The following is a 15,224-nucleotide window of genomic DNA, read 5'->3' on the forward strand; positions in this document are numbered from 1 at the left end:
AGAGGAGATGTCTGGAGGGGGTGGCTTCCACTGCTGCTCCAAGGCCCTGGTACACAGCTGGAGTTGCTGAAGCCCTGCTTGGTTCAGCAGGCTGCAGTCACCTATATGCTCATCAAATTCTTGTTGGGGGATTTTGGTTTTGAAACTGAGGAAGTGGCACCAGTTCAGTTTGGAGGGTCACTTCCACAGCCAGTTGTAACTGTAATACATTAGAGGTGCAGTATGAGAGCAAATATATTTATTCATTTGTAAAGGTCTTTCAGTCGTCCTCTTAATTGTTGAACTTCTCATTGGTCTTGCAGCGATGGAGTGACATGTGGAACTGATTCTCTTTCCTGCTCTTCTCTGCAACATAGGAGTGAGCAGCCTCCCTTGTTGGAGGTAGATGTACCAGATGGACACATACCTGTAATCTTGCCTGGAAGGAAGGTAAGCAATGTACACTATAAACTCACCTGCAAATTATAATGTATTTCTTCAAACATGGACAATACAGGGATTTATCCTCACCATTAAGTGATCTTAAGAGCACCTAGAGAAATGTTTGACAGTCTCCAGGACCCTTATCAGTCAATAGGAGTTGGGAACATAAAACCCTTAAGCTCTGTTGATGGCTTCTCATATCTTTCTCATAAACTGCTACCAAAAAAAATAATTTTGGCAGGGTTTGGAGGGTCTTACATATGCTTTTCAGCTTTTTTTTTTTTTGAGCCACAATTACTTTGGCCTGCACTGCTACTTATTCAGTTTTCCAAGTGAAATCATAACCTAGCTCTGAAACAGGCTGGAATTCATTAAATTGGAGCAGGATATTTGGTTCTATAGATCTTGTTTGAAAGTCACTTGATGATTCTGATATATTATTACAAATTTACAGTTCTTCGTTGATAATTATGTTCTAAGTCTGTCCTTCAAATTAATCTGTGTGCATACTCTAAACAGCTCTGCTGTGGCTGTAGTTTAAGTGAATTACTTACAGGAATGACACATTTGTTACTAATCCTCCAGCCTCTTATAGCCAAATTCTGTAATTCTGTCAGACTGGTAATTCTTTCTTATGCAAGCAGACCTACTGACTAAATATTTATTCACTCAGTTCAGACCACCGCTTAAGCACATGGTTAATTGTAAACACGTGTTTGGGTCTCACTGACTTCAGGAAGGCTAAAGTGCTGTCTTGAATAGGCATTCTTTTCCAAATCAGAGCCGGAAAATTAAATTTGTCCCCCTGTATAAAAGATCAATTCAGCTGTTATGCCTCCAAAGGGAAGCTGAAAGTTCTGTTGGATTAAGGCAAGATATACACTTGAGATGTAATAACTACTGGATAACTTGTCAAGTAAACTTTTGTCCTCGAAAGAATGTCCTTAGCATTTCTGGTATTAAGTGATAGCAAATTTTGAAAGTATCTGTGCAGAGATGCAAAATGCAGCTAACTAATCTGATAGGTAATCATTTTGACATCTGTGACTAGTGAAAAGCCTCGAGTAGTGTTTAAATGGGACCACACTGTGGAATTATAGAATAAGAAATTAATGACTGGAAGCAGCAAAGACTTCTTATATTAAGGGGAAATAAAAGGATTGTGCATGTTTCGTTTGGAGTGAGTCGCTGTTTATACGTTCTCTAGTCCTGGTGCAAGCCACCCTAATAGAAGCACAAGCCTGTCAATTCTCATTAGAAGCTAGAACAGGAAAAGGACCAAGTGTTGGCTGCTTGTGTGCAGGGACATATGCCACAGATCTCAGGGAAGCAGGATGCTTTCGCCTTCCTTTTAGCTCTGTTGACATCTGCCACAGGAGGTAGAAATGGCCATTCTGAATTTGGGCAAGATGTCCTCAGCTCTTCCTCTGTATCCCTTCCTCAGTGTGTATCTTGCATAATGGCCTGCAGTCATTGCTAGAGGGCAAACAGGTGGAGGAGAGTGGTGATGCCAACATGTGGCTGAACAGCATAATAGCCATGTGCTTCTTGTTTAATGCATCTTCATAGCAGTAGCTTGAGTAAATAGTGCTCTGCTGGAATGAACAAGACCAACCATACACCAGGCTGGATGTTGGTTTCTTTTCTTGGGTGACATGATGGGTGACAATATGAAGAATTCCTTCACACAAAGGATTGTCTAGCATTGGAAATGGAAACCCAGGAAGATGATGGAATTCCCATCCCTAGAGGTACCTGTGAGATGTGTGCACATTGACTCTAAGGGACTTTGTTTAGTGAAGTGACTCGGTAGATCAGGTTAATCATTGCACTTGATCTTGAAGATCTTTTCTAGCCTAAGTGATTCTATGTGCATTTGCAACCCTGGCCACTAAGAAAGCAAACTAGCAAACTTCCCCACATAGGTAAGCATAAAGTGGAAGGCTCTTGGTGGGTCTGCAGTAGGCAGTGTGTGCTCAGTGGAGAGGACAGATCTTGCTTTTGTGCTGCCGTGGGCACCCACTTTAGATAAATGTGTAAAATGGGGCTGTAAAACTCTCAGGGAAACAGGCTAAAAGCATCAAGCCCAAAGAATTGTATTCCAGGCACAAAGCAACCAGGAAGGAAATCATACTAAGTCTCTTCTTACAGTGCTTCAAAAGTAGTAATAGAAAAGGTTAACCTTCTAAAAAACATTTTCACCAATTACTTGGCTTTCCCATGACATCAGTCTTCTCAGTTTCTGCAGTCCTTTGAAGAACAACATTACTAATAACTAACCTCATGTATTTAATATAATCCTGAATTTTCCTTTGAGCCTTCGAGGAAAATCACAATTTCCCCTGTGCGAAGCTTGACTTTGAATTTGGAGTTAAGAAATTTTATATGTAGGACATCGCAAAGGAGTCTTGGGAGACCAAAAAGATTTCTTGCTTCTCATGTTTGCAAAATACTTGGCATTAGTCATATGATAGCGTTTTAATTCCTTACCATCATTTCAGAAGTTCGTATACATAAATGATATACAACATTTGCCCAGTGTATGGGGTATATCTAAATATGCAGGTAGTGGGTGGGCTCCCTGTTAAAAGGCAATGAAGCTCCCATCTGCTGGTCTGACAGTGAGTCTTAAGAGGTCTGCTGCCTCGTAGGAGCTGAGATCCAGAACATTGCCCAGAGGGTACAGCGTTTTCTCAAGAGCACAGACTGCTATTCCCAATTGCTCTTTCATGTGGGATGGAAAGTGGAACATGGGCAGAATCAAATAAGACTATAAAGCCGTGGGAGTGCACGTGAGGAATACCGGTGTCCAAGATATTCTCTTCAATTCTGCCAATTGGAGGAAAGAGGGAAGCCAGAAATAGGTGGATAATGCATATACATTTCTGGTTATGTGGCTGGTGCTGGTGTAAGGGTTTTCATTTTAATGTCAATAGGACTTACTGGACTTACAGGACTCTTTTCTGTGGAGATCATAACCTTTCAGTAAGGGGTGGGGTCCACCTGTCTAGAAGAGGCAGGGCTGTCTTTGGTAACAGGCTGGCCAACCTAGTGAGGCAGGCTTCAAACTGAAGAACTTAAGGGGTGGGATCCAAAATGGCAATACTCATGCCATTATGACTGACTAGGGAATAAGCCATGCCAATGTGAACAGTGACAAATGTTCCTTACCTGCCTCCTGTGACATGAGCCTGAAGGCCAGCCACCTCAAGAGTGTGTATAGCAATGGGGGATCCTCCTGCATCCTTTTAGGGGAACCTGCATCCTCTGCTCTTTTCTTCTCTGAAGTGCCTGTAGACCAATGCACACAGCATAGGGAGTAGCAGGAAGAATTAAAGATCAGCGTGTAGTAGGAAAGCCATGATTTCATTGCAGTCACAGAGATGTGGTGGGGAAGCTTGCGTGACTGGAATGCTGTTGTGAATGGCTATGTACTTTTTAGCAAAGTCAAGCCAGTGGAGTTGCTCTGTATGTGAGAGAACAACTAGAATGTATTGATCTCTGTCTTAAGGATGAATGATGAGAGAGCGTATGGATGAGAATTAAGTGGCAGGCTAATATTAGTGACACCAATGTGGATGTTTACTATAGGCCACCTGATCGGGAGGAGGAAGCTGACAAGGCCTTCCACAGACAGCTGAAAGTCGCTTCACAATCAGAGGCACTGGTTCTCATGGGGGACTTCAACCATGCTAATATTTACTGGAGCAGTGACACTGCCAGGTGCACATAGCCCAGGATGTTCCTGCAGTGCATGGAAGATAACATTCTGATGCAGGTGGTGGAGGAGCCAAGGTGCTGGACCTTGTCCTTACAAACAAGGAAGGACCAGTTGGGGATGTGAAGGCTGGGGGCAGCCTTGGATGCAGTGACCATCAGATAGTGGAGTTCAGGAACATGGAAAAAAAGATAATAAGATGGACTGTAATCTTGGACTTCAGGAAAGCCCGTTTTGACTTCTTCAGTGACCTTCTTGGAGGTATTCCACGGATTAGAACACTAGAAGGTAAGGGGGCCTTAGAGAGGTCACTGACATTCAAGCACCCCTTCCCCAAGCTCAAGATTGGCATATCCCTAAGAGTAAGAAATCAGTCAAAGGTGGTAGGAGATGCACATGCATGAGCACGGAGCTCATAGAAAAACATAAAGAAAGTCTATGGAAGGTGGAAAAGGGGTCTGGCCAATTGGGAGGAATGTAGGAACATTGTCAGGGCATGCAGGGATGCAGTGAAGGCCAAGGCCCTCTTGGAACTTAATCTGGGCAGAGAAGCCAAGATCAAGACAGGGCTTTTTAAAATGTGTAGGTAGTGAAGGAAGGTTAGGGGAAATGTGGATCTGCAGCTGAATGAGGTGAAAGCCTTAGTAATGGAGGGTGCTGAGAAGGTGAAATTACTGAATGCCTTCTTTGCTTCAGTCTTTCCATCCCTCGGGAATCTCAGACTCTGGAGGTAAGAGATAGTCTGGAAAAAAAGGAAGACTTCCCTATGGTTGAAGAAGATCTGGTCAGAAACAATCTATGGGAATTCTGTACACAAATCTATGGACACTGATGGGATGCGCTCATGAATGCTGAGGGAGCTGGCAGAAATTATTGTGATGGCCTCTATCATCTTTGAAATGCCATGGAGAATGGGAGAGAGGCCTGAGGACTGGAGGAAAGCCAACAATACTCCAGTCTTCAAAAAAAGGCCAAGAAGGAGGAGCTGGAAAACTACAGAACAGACAGGGAACTTCTAGGGAGAGTCCAGTGGAGGGCTACAGAAATGATTAGGGGTCTGGAGCACTTCCCATATGAGGTAAGGCTGAGAGAACTGGACTGTTCAGCCTGGAGAAGACTGGTGGGAGGGAATCTTATCAATGCTTATAAATATCTGGTGAGTGGGAATCAAGTGGATCAAGCTCTCTTCAGTGATATCCAGTAACAGAACAAGGGGCAATGGGTACAAATTAAAACATAGGAAGTTTCATATAAACTTGAGGAAAAACTTATTTACTTTGAGGGTTACAGTGCGCTGGAACAAGAGAAGTTGAATATCTCCAGAGAAGGGAGACTCCACAAAACCCACCTGGATGCTTTCCTACATAACCTACTCTAGGGAACCTGCTTTAGCAGGGTGGTTGAACTAGATGATCTCAGAGATTCCTTTCAATTCCCACAGTTCTGTGATTCATTGAGTAGGCTGAACCCAGTGGTGTTTCTATCAGAGAAGAGCTATGTTTTATGGTGCCTACTAATGCTGAAATGTTGATAGTGACTAGAATAGAATATCCTACAGTGCTCCAGATGTACCTGAACAAGGGCCTAATCATGTAAATACCAGGTGTATTGCTTCTAATAGGTCCCTAAGGGCTGGCTTGTCACTGCAGTAACATGGCCTTTTGTGGATGGAAGCAGAGGCTAGCTGTTTCATCCACTGGGATGCTCTGTGTGCCCTGAATACAGGCCAAAATGCTGAGCAAACATGGCTGCAAATATCTCGGACTTGTTCCTTTCCCCTGCTTTCCCTGCACAATGTCTCTTTATGATTCTTTTTTTTCTGCTTTTTTTTTTTTTTTAATTTTCTGGGTGCACTCTGAAATTTTTTTTCAACTCTGAAAGCAAGCAGAATAATTGAATAAACTTGCTGATGTTCCCCATTTTGTGACCTGATGATAATTCTCTCCATCAGATTCTTCAGGAAAAATAAAGGGGGGGGGGGGGGGGGAGAGGGGGGGGGAAGAAGAAGGCAAAAGAAGGGGAAAAAAAAAAAAAGAGCCTTTGTCAGCCTCCATAGCACTATTCACTGCTTTACTAACAAGTTACAGTGAGAATATCAGCTTCCTGTCCTTTCATTGAAGACCATTGATCTTTTTCTCTGGTAAACATAAGGGCCATAGCTTTTGTTTGGCTTGCAGTCTCCATTTATTTCAGGGATGAAAAGTGCTGTTGTGGCTGTTCTGCAGGACAAAAAACAGGACAATGGCAGTAGGACAATGAGTGGGAAGCACATAGTGGTTGTCAGAGAGAGATGCTGGGTGTTTGGCCCACCTCCATAAACCTGGTGACCTTCATGGAAAGGACCCTGAGAGGCTCTGACCAAGCAGAAATGGAATTTCAGGCTGAGCACTGCTGTTTTCTGTTGAATCAGCCCAGTAGAGGACAGGTGGCAGGATATGCTTGTCCTAAGGAGAGATACAACTCTTAGAGTGGGCAGGTGGTAGGAGGAATGTGGTGGCAGTTCTGATGTCTCCCTGGCTCTGTTGCTCATCGCCTCAGTAATTAAATATCGGTTAATCATGATGAATGATTGTGACTAGATGTAGCTTCTGAGTTGGGAAAGTGTGCTGCAGCTGTGATCCTTTAAAGGTACCCTAATGAGCAAAGTCCCTTTGCTGCAGATAGCTGAATACAGGGGAAGAGCTTCTGGTTTGGATAAGTAACAAGCACAGGGTAGGATCGGTGGCTGGACTGGCAGAGCCTGTGTACAGAGAGTGTGCAACTGAGGTGGTGGGCTGGCAGCCCTGCAAAGAAATCAGATGTTTTTCACCTAGTCAGTCCAGTGAGTGATGCTTTAGAAAACAGAGCAGTGATCTGGGGTTTCCCTTGATGGTGGTAAGATGTCTGAAAATGTGTTACTGCTGGCAGAAAGCGAATGTATGCTTTATCTGATCTGACGTAGTAAGAAGCAGTTATTTTTTGCCCTTTCCTGTATTTCAAGCTTTGATTAGGCAAGCAAACTTTTCCTTGTTGACTTTCAATGCATGCAGGTGTTTTTCTTGGCCATACTGTTCCTAAACTTTGGAAAGCTTAAGTACGAGAGAAATATTATAGCAAGTCTCAGGGAAAAATTTCCTGTGAAAGCCCAGATCTATTGAAATCAAGACTTGTTGATTTTTCTTTTCTTTTGTTTTGATAGCAAAACTTTATTTCAGTGCAATTCTGGCTTTTCTTAACTGCTGCTTATCTATCTTATGCTGATGTTGGCTTGGCTACCAGCCACAACTCTAGGATGCCAGGCACCTGGCATCTACAGAGCAAACATGAACCTTTCCCCTGAAAGTTTACACTTATGGCTGTTCACATTAAGATTTCCAAGTTTGGTTTTACCTTCAAATAGTCAGACTGGAGAGTTCTTCGGCTGCTGAGCTCATAGCATGCGATGTGCAAACCTTTCTGGAAAAAGTACATGAAAATAAATAAGTTGCAAGGATGCACATCTACCAGTACTGGTTTTGCTGTGTACAGCTTTAGAGCTGTACTTGTGAATTTAGGCTAAGTAAGAGAGGATAATGCAAGACCTTTGCAGCATTGAGAGACTGAATAACTTCATTTTCTTCCCCTTTTATGACTGTTGATGAACTACTTGCTTTTCAGTCATGGTCCTTGCATGATTTAGCAATATATTTTCCCTGAAACTTAATGAATGAAATGCTTTCAACAGAATTTATCTAGACTGTTTTAGACTTCCATAACTTGATTCTATGTACAGCACATAAAATGAGGGAAATCTTAGAATGGAGTGAAACTGCATTTTCCATGAATTAAAATGTCAGATGGCTAAAATGCTATGGTGACTAAAAACTCATTTCAAAATGATTTCTGAAGAGCAAAGTCTGAAATGCAGAAGTCTCCTGATTTGACTAAGTTCCATCCCATGCTAACACTCTTCACTGCTTACTGTAGGTAAATCTGCAGAGAAAGGTGGGCAGAATACAGTTATCCAAGTTAGTCTGCATGAGAAGCTTGTGTTATCAGACTCAGGCTCTTTTAAATTATTATGCTGGGCTAAATTTCTTTTAATATTACAGACACCTGAGCAATCTGATAATTATCCAAATACTTTAAACATGAAAACATATATTTCACAGTTTTTTTTACAGTTGTGCATAGGGTACACTTATTAAGTGAGAAGAAGATTGTAGACTTCTGTACGGGACATATTCTTCATTCATGCACCTTTTTGGGGTAATTTTGTTGGTCATATATTGCTATTATGCAACTCATGTCCTTGTGAAAAGTGTGAACTTAAAGCACACTTCTGCAGTGAGGAAACTTCTGCTTTGGTTTTCATCTTCTGGTGTTGCACATCTGAAAATTCCGGACCTGTGATCTCTTGACTTGTGTTGGGCTGCCCCATTGATTTCATGGGGCAAGTCAGTGTTGAGAAACTAAATGAAAACAAAAAGTCTTTGCCTAGACCTGGGGAAAAGATGATTATTTCAACAGCTCGTGGGTGTTGTTCTTGCTGTTCTCCTTGCATTGTGTGAATCCAGGTGGAAGCTATGCTGGCCAAAATAGCAATATATGCTACACCTATAAGGGAGGAGGCTAATTCCCACAGTGTAGGTTAAGCTGAAAGAACAGCAGTGATACAAAGCTGTTGACTACTCAAGTAACACAACCCCTTTTTCTTACTATGAAGACATTTTTTCAGCTTCAGTTCTAGAGACAAGGCCAAAGTGTTTGAACTCTGTTCTCACGTTGCCACGTGGCCTCATTGAACTCGATAGCTTGCCAAGGCATGCAGGATAAGACATCTGAAGATGTGTGATCTCAAAATGCCATTTTTTCCCCCAGCTGCTACCAAGACAGCCCTGCCCTGTAGGGAAGGAATGGGCTGAGGCCAACATCTGAGTGGAACAGTACTGCCCAGCCGCCATGTGTTTCCTTGTCATTCTTGAGACCTTCCCTTTGCTTGGATGCTAACTTTCAGGTACTCTGAGAATCATGAGTAGCAGTGAACCTGTTGGGTGGTTATGGGTGTTTTCTTTGCTGTCTCTGTGTTGCTGGGGAGGTGACACTAGTTCTGGCTACCTCAACCCTGTGGGGTGGATGGGATGATAGGAGGCTGCTGCTGGAAAAAGCAGGAGGGAGAGCCCTGCCCACTGAGGCAGGGGCAGGAGTGCTTGGGCTGCAATTAATCAGAGCAGATTTGGGCTGGAGTAAATATTCATCTTCCTCTTCAGAAGTTGCTGTGGGAGGCCTACAGCCTGGAAATAGATTTTCCTTCTCTTGTAAAAGGCAGGATCTCCTACAGCTCCAGATACTGCTTGCTACTGGGGCTCCAGGTTTGGGCAGATGCATGTTTACAGTCACATCATGATGTACTTTTTGGCTACTTGTTTGCAGCCTTTTCTCTTGTTCTTTTTCCCCTCTTTCCTATTTTTTTAATATAATTTTTTTTTTTCCTCCTTTAGTGATTAGAAACGGACACACTTTGCCAAGGCTTATTAAAACAATCCTGCTTCTGTCAGGAGGCTTGTGTTAGAATTGTGGAAGGATGGCTTTTTTTTTTTCCCTAGTGTGAAATGGGTCTGAGTACTGGGGCAAGGATTAAATAAAGGAGAAGGATGACAGGTGGTCTAAATCCTGCCCTGAGTTCTCCTCTTCAAAGGTAGGCTATATCCTAGATGTTCACATTCTCCTGCAGAATTTTGGGGATTAGCACAAATTGTGGCCTAATGATGTGACCAAGCCTTTATGTTGCTGTTCTCCTCCTGGGCAGCTTGTGCTGTAGCCCTTAGGTATGCTCCAGGCTAAAACAGTGTCAGGTGGAGCAGAGGGCTGAGGGTGATGGAGAGAAGCAGGAGCTTTCTTGGCTGCCACACCATCCCATACTGAGCACACTCACAAGCAACTTGCCTGTGCTGGAATTTGCCTTTTGTTTCCAGCCTCCATCTTTAAAAAAAAATCTGTGGAAAAATATGGGGGTGCCTGCTACTTTTAATGCATGCTTGCTTGTTTTGAAAGGCCATATCAGAAAGGCCTTATGTTTTAAGTTTATATGTATCTTCCAGCTGCTTGCTTCTGCAGATATCCGTTGCATATTTGTGCTGCCTGTAGGCTGGGCTGGAGGGAAAAAGGATGTGATACAGGAGGCTTAGTGAGGGGTGGGCATGTGGCATCAGCAAGGTAATAAAGCTGGGATGGGGTGGCCGTGCATGCAGTGGTTAGGGCTGAAGCCATCCTTCTAAGAAAGCCCTGAATGAAAGCTTTCTAAAAATAAATAAATATGTAAAACAGAAACAAATTGAAGAAAAGCCCCAGAAGAATTTCCTATGGGTGTCATAAATGAGGAAAACAGAATTCTAAAGGAAGAGGTAGTTTTAAATCATTTCAGTGATACTCCATAAATCTTCCACTCTGTTAACCTGGCTGCAGGCTTATGTTGATACAAATGTATAAAATGATCAAAAATGTAAATCCCTGTGTGCATGTAAATGTACTGGTGAGATGCAAGATTTCCAGCTTTCCTTTTTTTCTCTTCGCACTGGAGTTGAGTTCAGGAGCTCACTGGTCCAATATTTTGCCTTTGCAGTTGCCTATGCCTCCATAGTGGGACTAATCGGTATGCAAGGAGTTGCACTGGTGCATAGAAGAGCATGCAACTTAATACTAAATCACTTTGATTAGAATTTAAAACCAATTCCATTTTTGTTGCGTGGAGAGAGGTTAACTCAGAGACACTAGAGCAGTTCTGAATTTGTTTAAAGATACCAGTCAAGAATTCTGTTCAAAATACTGCCTTGGAAAGATGTGGTTAAAGCTGGTCATCAGTCACGGATCATAAAGTATAACTTTTAAAATAATAATATTAAGAAAAAAATAGCGCAAACTTTTCTGTAGAATTAGATTTGCATTTCTTGAAAATTGTACGCCTTTCCTCACTTATTTTTTCAGTGGGGAAGGCAGGTTGTGAGGAAGACTAATTTATATTTTATGAGTAATGTAGTAATCTTGAAGAACTGCAGAAATCTTCATGACAATTGATACATGAAATATTTACTCTTCACTATCTGAACTCTACTGTCATGTTGTACTCTGGTGTTGCGTGAACTGAGAGCATCACTTACACTGATAGCTCTAGGAAGGAAGTACTGTATTGTAGAACAGGATATCAGAGAACTAAACATGTCAGTGCGCAACCAAAGTGTTATGGTTTGCAAGGAAATGACAGCAGACCTCCCAGTCTGATGCTGGAGGCAGGGCTTCCAAGTGACCCAGAGGCATGTGCAGAGATATCACCTAACTTGCTGTGTGTCCCTTTGAGCTGATGCTGTGATGCTTGCACGTGAAGCACAGGAGCTGATAAAGCAGCGATTCAATTGAGCAGCAGTGGGAAGGAGTGGCTGCTTGGACACAGTGTCAGAATGGAAGCCAGCTGTAGCAGTGAAAGTCTCACAGGGTTAACCACAAAGTCTGCCTGCAGCTGCTGCAGCTCAATACCCAGCATTCACATGCGGCCTCGCCAAACTGCCTTGTGACATTTTTGATTCATGTCAGGGACAGAGTACCATTGTTTGGGGGAAAAATAACTGTTTTATAAAATGTTCTGCAGGCTTTCAGTCATTTAGTCTTTATTCTCTTCTCTGTGCCACTCTCTAGGCTGGAAAAAGTTCTCCTTGCTTTGTTTTTCAAATTGCTGCCTTTAAAAAAAAAAAAAAAAAAAAAAAAGTGTTTCTGGCTTCATTTCTTTCAATGAGAAGCATGAGCTTCTCTGTCAAGCTCAGGGAGAAGCCAGTGGTGGGCCATTTTGCCTTAGTTGCATTCCTGTGACTGGAAGAATACAGAGCAGAAGCATGCTCTGACCAGCCAGGAAGGACGGTGGGGTTTAGGGGATGGTCTTCCCTCTGGTGACAGGTTTCAAGGAAGGTTTGTGAGGGTTGTGTATCACCCTGATATGAAGCAGGTCTGCTGTCAGGCCATCGGTGGGGCCCAAGCAGTGGGCTCTGGTGATGGAAGTTCTGCTCTTGACACTTTTCAGTGCAGAGAGAAAAAGCCTCTTTGTTTTTCAGATGTATGGAAAAGTTTTAAACTGTTGGTCACTCATTGCCCTGGATAGTCCCATACTGTGCTGCTAGCTGGAGCAGTAGGCCAAGCATCTATATGGGACATGGTGAAAAGGCCTTCACCATTCTCAAGCTGCCCAAGGATCGGAGGAAGTGCTGCCGCAGGGGCCTGCATGCATTTTCTCAGCTTTAATGCCTCATTTGCTTTAAGTGCATGGAAGGACTTGAAGTTTGAAGAAACAAATTAACCCTGTTGCTTTTTCAGTTCAGATTTTGGAGTCGCTCCCCAGCATCCAAGTCCCAGTGGATGCCCATCGTGATGTGGTTGGAAAGAAAGTCCTGGTGAAAGGATAGATTAAAAATGGAAAAAGGTGCTGCTTGTTGTCCTCTCAGGAGTTTGGGCAGAGATATCTCCAAGCCTGCTGTTAGATCTTATAGGAGTCCTGCAGCATCCCCATGAAACAGAGCAGGACTGGGCCCAGGCTCTGAAGCGGAGCAACAGTATCCAGGCCAGCTCTGCAGAGAGCTGGTGCAGGCACTAGCAAAGCTTATGAACTCTGGCTCTGTGCAATCTGAAACGGGCTGGATTGCTCCAGGACTAGGAGGAGTAGCGTATGTGCAGTGCTGAACCTCTACAGAGCTGGCCTGGGAGCCTCTGCTTTGTACCAGACTCCAGCCACAACCTGGATGAAGCACCAGCGGGTAACTGGGAGCTGACCAGAGGGCAGTGGCAGGTTAATTAGACATCTGCAGGCTATTCTTAAACCTTCCTTTTAGGAATTTTAATTTTTTTTTTTTTCAGTTTCAAAATAGGATGCTGTTTAAGAAAAAAAAAAAAAGTCAAGGAAGGAAAAAAAAAATGAATTAAGGCCTTCTGCCCAGATTGGATTAGAACACAGTTCTTACTAAATTGAAGACTGATGTGGTCTGATTTAATCTCTCAGTAATTTCCCTTTCCCAGGTACTAAAAACTGTGGCTCAGCACGGCTTTTTTGATTTTCCTGTCCTTGGGTTTACTTTCCATATTTTGCATTCGTGTGTTTTTCTTCCCTGATTCTTAATGTGCTTAGCCTGTTCGGATGAATATAAGATCTCAATAGTAGCATCTGAGATCGTAATCTGTCTATATCAAAGGCCAGAATTATTCCCTGTTGTTTGTAAAGGAATTATTTAATAAGTAATCCTTGTAAGTGTCAACATTACACATGAGATGACATAACACTTGGGGAAAGTAAGGACTAAGCCAATATTCCCACACCAGCTTCAAAGCTAAACATGCTTTCACATACAGATGCTTCCTATTTCTCATCTGCGGCTTCTATTTTCCCCTAATTGGAGTTGACACTGGAAGGACCAGTTCTCCTTTTTCTCCTCCTGGATGTTTTGATTGGAATGTTAATACCGTCTTCCTTCATTACCGGGCTGTGCGGGGTGTTCTTCAAGGTACAGCATTGGCTTTCCTGCAGAAGCTGCGCTTGCCCCAGTGCCAGAGAGGTGTTAATGCATAGCTGGCTCCTACTGGTGCAGCAGTCACAGGCACATGAGGACTGGCCTTTTGGGAGCAATTGAAATCTGGATTGAGATTTGTCATTTCAGGCCTGTTCTGCCCAAAAGTAAACTTCCTGCTGAATGAGTGCAGAAAGTAATGGGGCTGTTCTGCAAGTAAAATAGTGAAATCTTGGAAGCTGAACACATGCAAAATATTTTTTCCTCAGAGTGTTTCTACATGTTGAAAACATCAATCTCTGCAAAAATCTGAAAGTGTTGGCCTCTGGGTGGCAAATAACTCCTCCAAGGCTAGCAAAGCCTCCTCTGCTTCTTGCAGAACCCTTCCCCATCCCTGCCCCACCTCCTCAGCAGCAAGCTGCACTGCGCATCCCTCCCAGACAAATTCAGTCCCTCTGAGAAACACTGATGGATTTGTGTTGTGAATTCAAAAGATGAAATTGTCATGGGGAGTTTATTCTTTTTGCTAATAAGGCAAGTCTCTTCAAATCATCCCCCGTTCCTTGCCTTCTGTAAGCAGTCTCTGAGGTGGAACAATGCAGAAAAAGAGTGAAAACAGCAAAATATGTCATGTCCCTGTAGATGTTCCCAGCCCCTTTGGGGTATGCAGGTCCTGGAGTGCCCATGGCCCCCTAGGAGTTGTGTAGCTACAAGAAAATGGGAGCAGCTTCTCCAGAGCTTGTAGTCCTGCATGTCTCTATTCTCTGAAATCATTGTTGCCTGCTGAGGAGCTGTTGGGGTGGATTTTTAATTTTTTTTTTTGTCTTTTTGGAGAGCAGCTCCCTTTCATTGTGCTGCATTTGCCCAGTTGATGGGGGCTGAGGCTCTTCTGTGTTGTGATGCTATAAATAACACTGATAAAGTAATGTCTGAATCTGCTGGGGGCTTTCTGCATGTTTTCCCTGCAAGAGTAATGTTAAAAGGACACATGGACCTCTGCTTCCCCAGCACTGACTTGCCAACTATCAAGCTCTGCCTCCTTTCATGTACTTATTTTCCAAATCCTTTTGGTTCTGCTCTCAGTGTTTGTCCCTAGGCACATCTAGGTGCCATAAAGCCTAGATTGTAATGGGGCTGTTTTGTATACTCACTGAACGAGTAATAACTCCATGATATCTTAACAATAAATGTTCCATTCTGAGCAAGTGCTGTAAGTGCTTGCAGACAAACTAGTGGAAAACATAGATTCATCATGGATCACCAGAGAGGATCCTATCTACTGCATGGTGTCTAACTCATGTTCTTCTTTTTTTTCTTGTAGGAGGTGTGAAGGTGCCTTGGGACCTCTCTTAATCCAGGAGGACTGGGAAGCAGGCTTGGCTTGTTAAGCTTGGAGAAGAGAAGGCTCCAGGGGGATCTTATTGTGGCTTGAAGAGAGCACATAAACAGGTGGGATATGACTGTTACGTGAGTGGATAGCGATAAGACAAGGGGGAATGGTTTTAAACTAAGATAGGGGAGATCTAGGTTAGATATTAGGAGGAAGTTTTTCACTCAGAGGGTGGTGACGTGCTGGAACAGGTTGC

At 43.2% G+C, this 15,224-nt stretch overlaps 1 long non-coding RNA gene across 2 annotated transcripts in view; it reads left to right on the top strand.

Annotated features, from left to right (window-relative positions):
* The first annotated feature begins 305 nt into the window (after window positions 1-305).
* The window catches only part of LOC128087869 (uncharacterized), a 37,310-nt gene continuing 22,391 nt past the window's right edge, over window positions 306-15,224 (top strand). For both annotated transcript variants that reach the window (XR_008210038.1, XR_008210039.1), the window contains exons 1-2: window positions 306-429; window positions 14,960-15,087. This is a non-coding gene — a long non-coding RNA (uncharacterized LOC128087869). The remainder of the gene's footprint in view (window positions 430-14,959; window positions 15,088-15,224) is intronic.

This window comes from Tympanuchus pallidicinctus, unplaced genomic scaffold (assembly GCF_026119805.1).
Source record: "Tympanuchus pallidicinctus isolate F22 unplaced genomic scaffold, pur_lepc_1.0 scaffold31, whole genome shotgun sequence".
In the NCBI taxonomy this organism is placed as follows: Eukaryota; Metazoa; Chordata; class Aves; order Galliformes; family Phasianidae; genus Tympanuchus; species Tympanuchus pallidicinctus.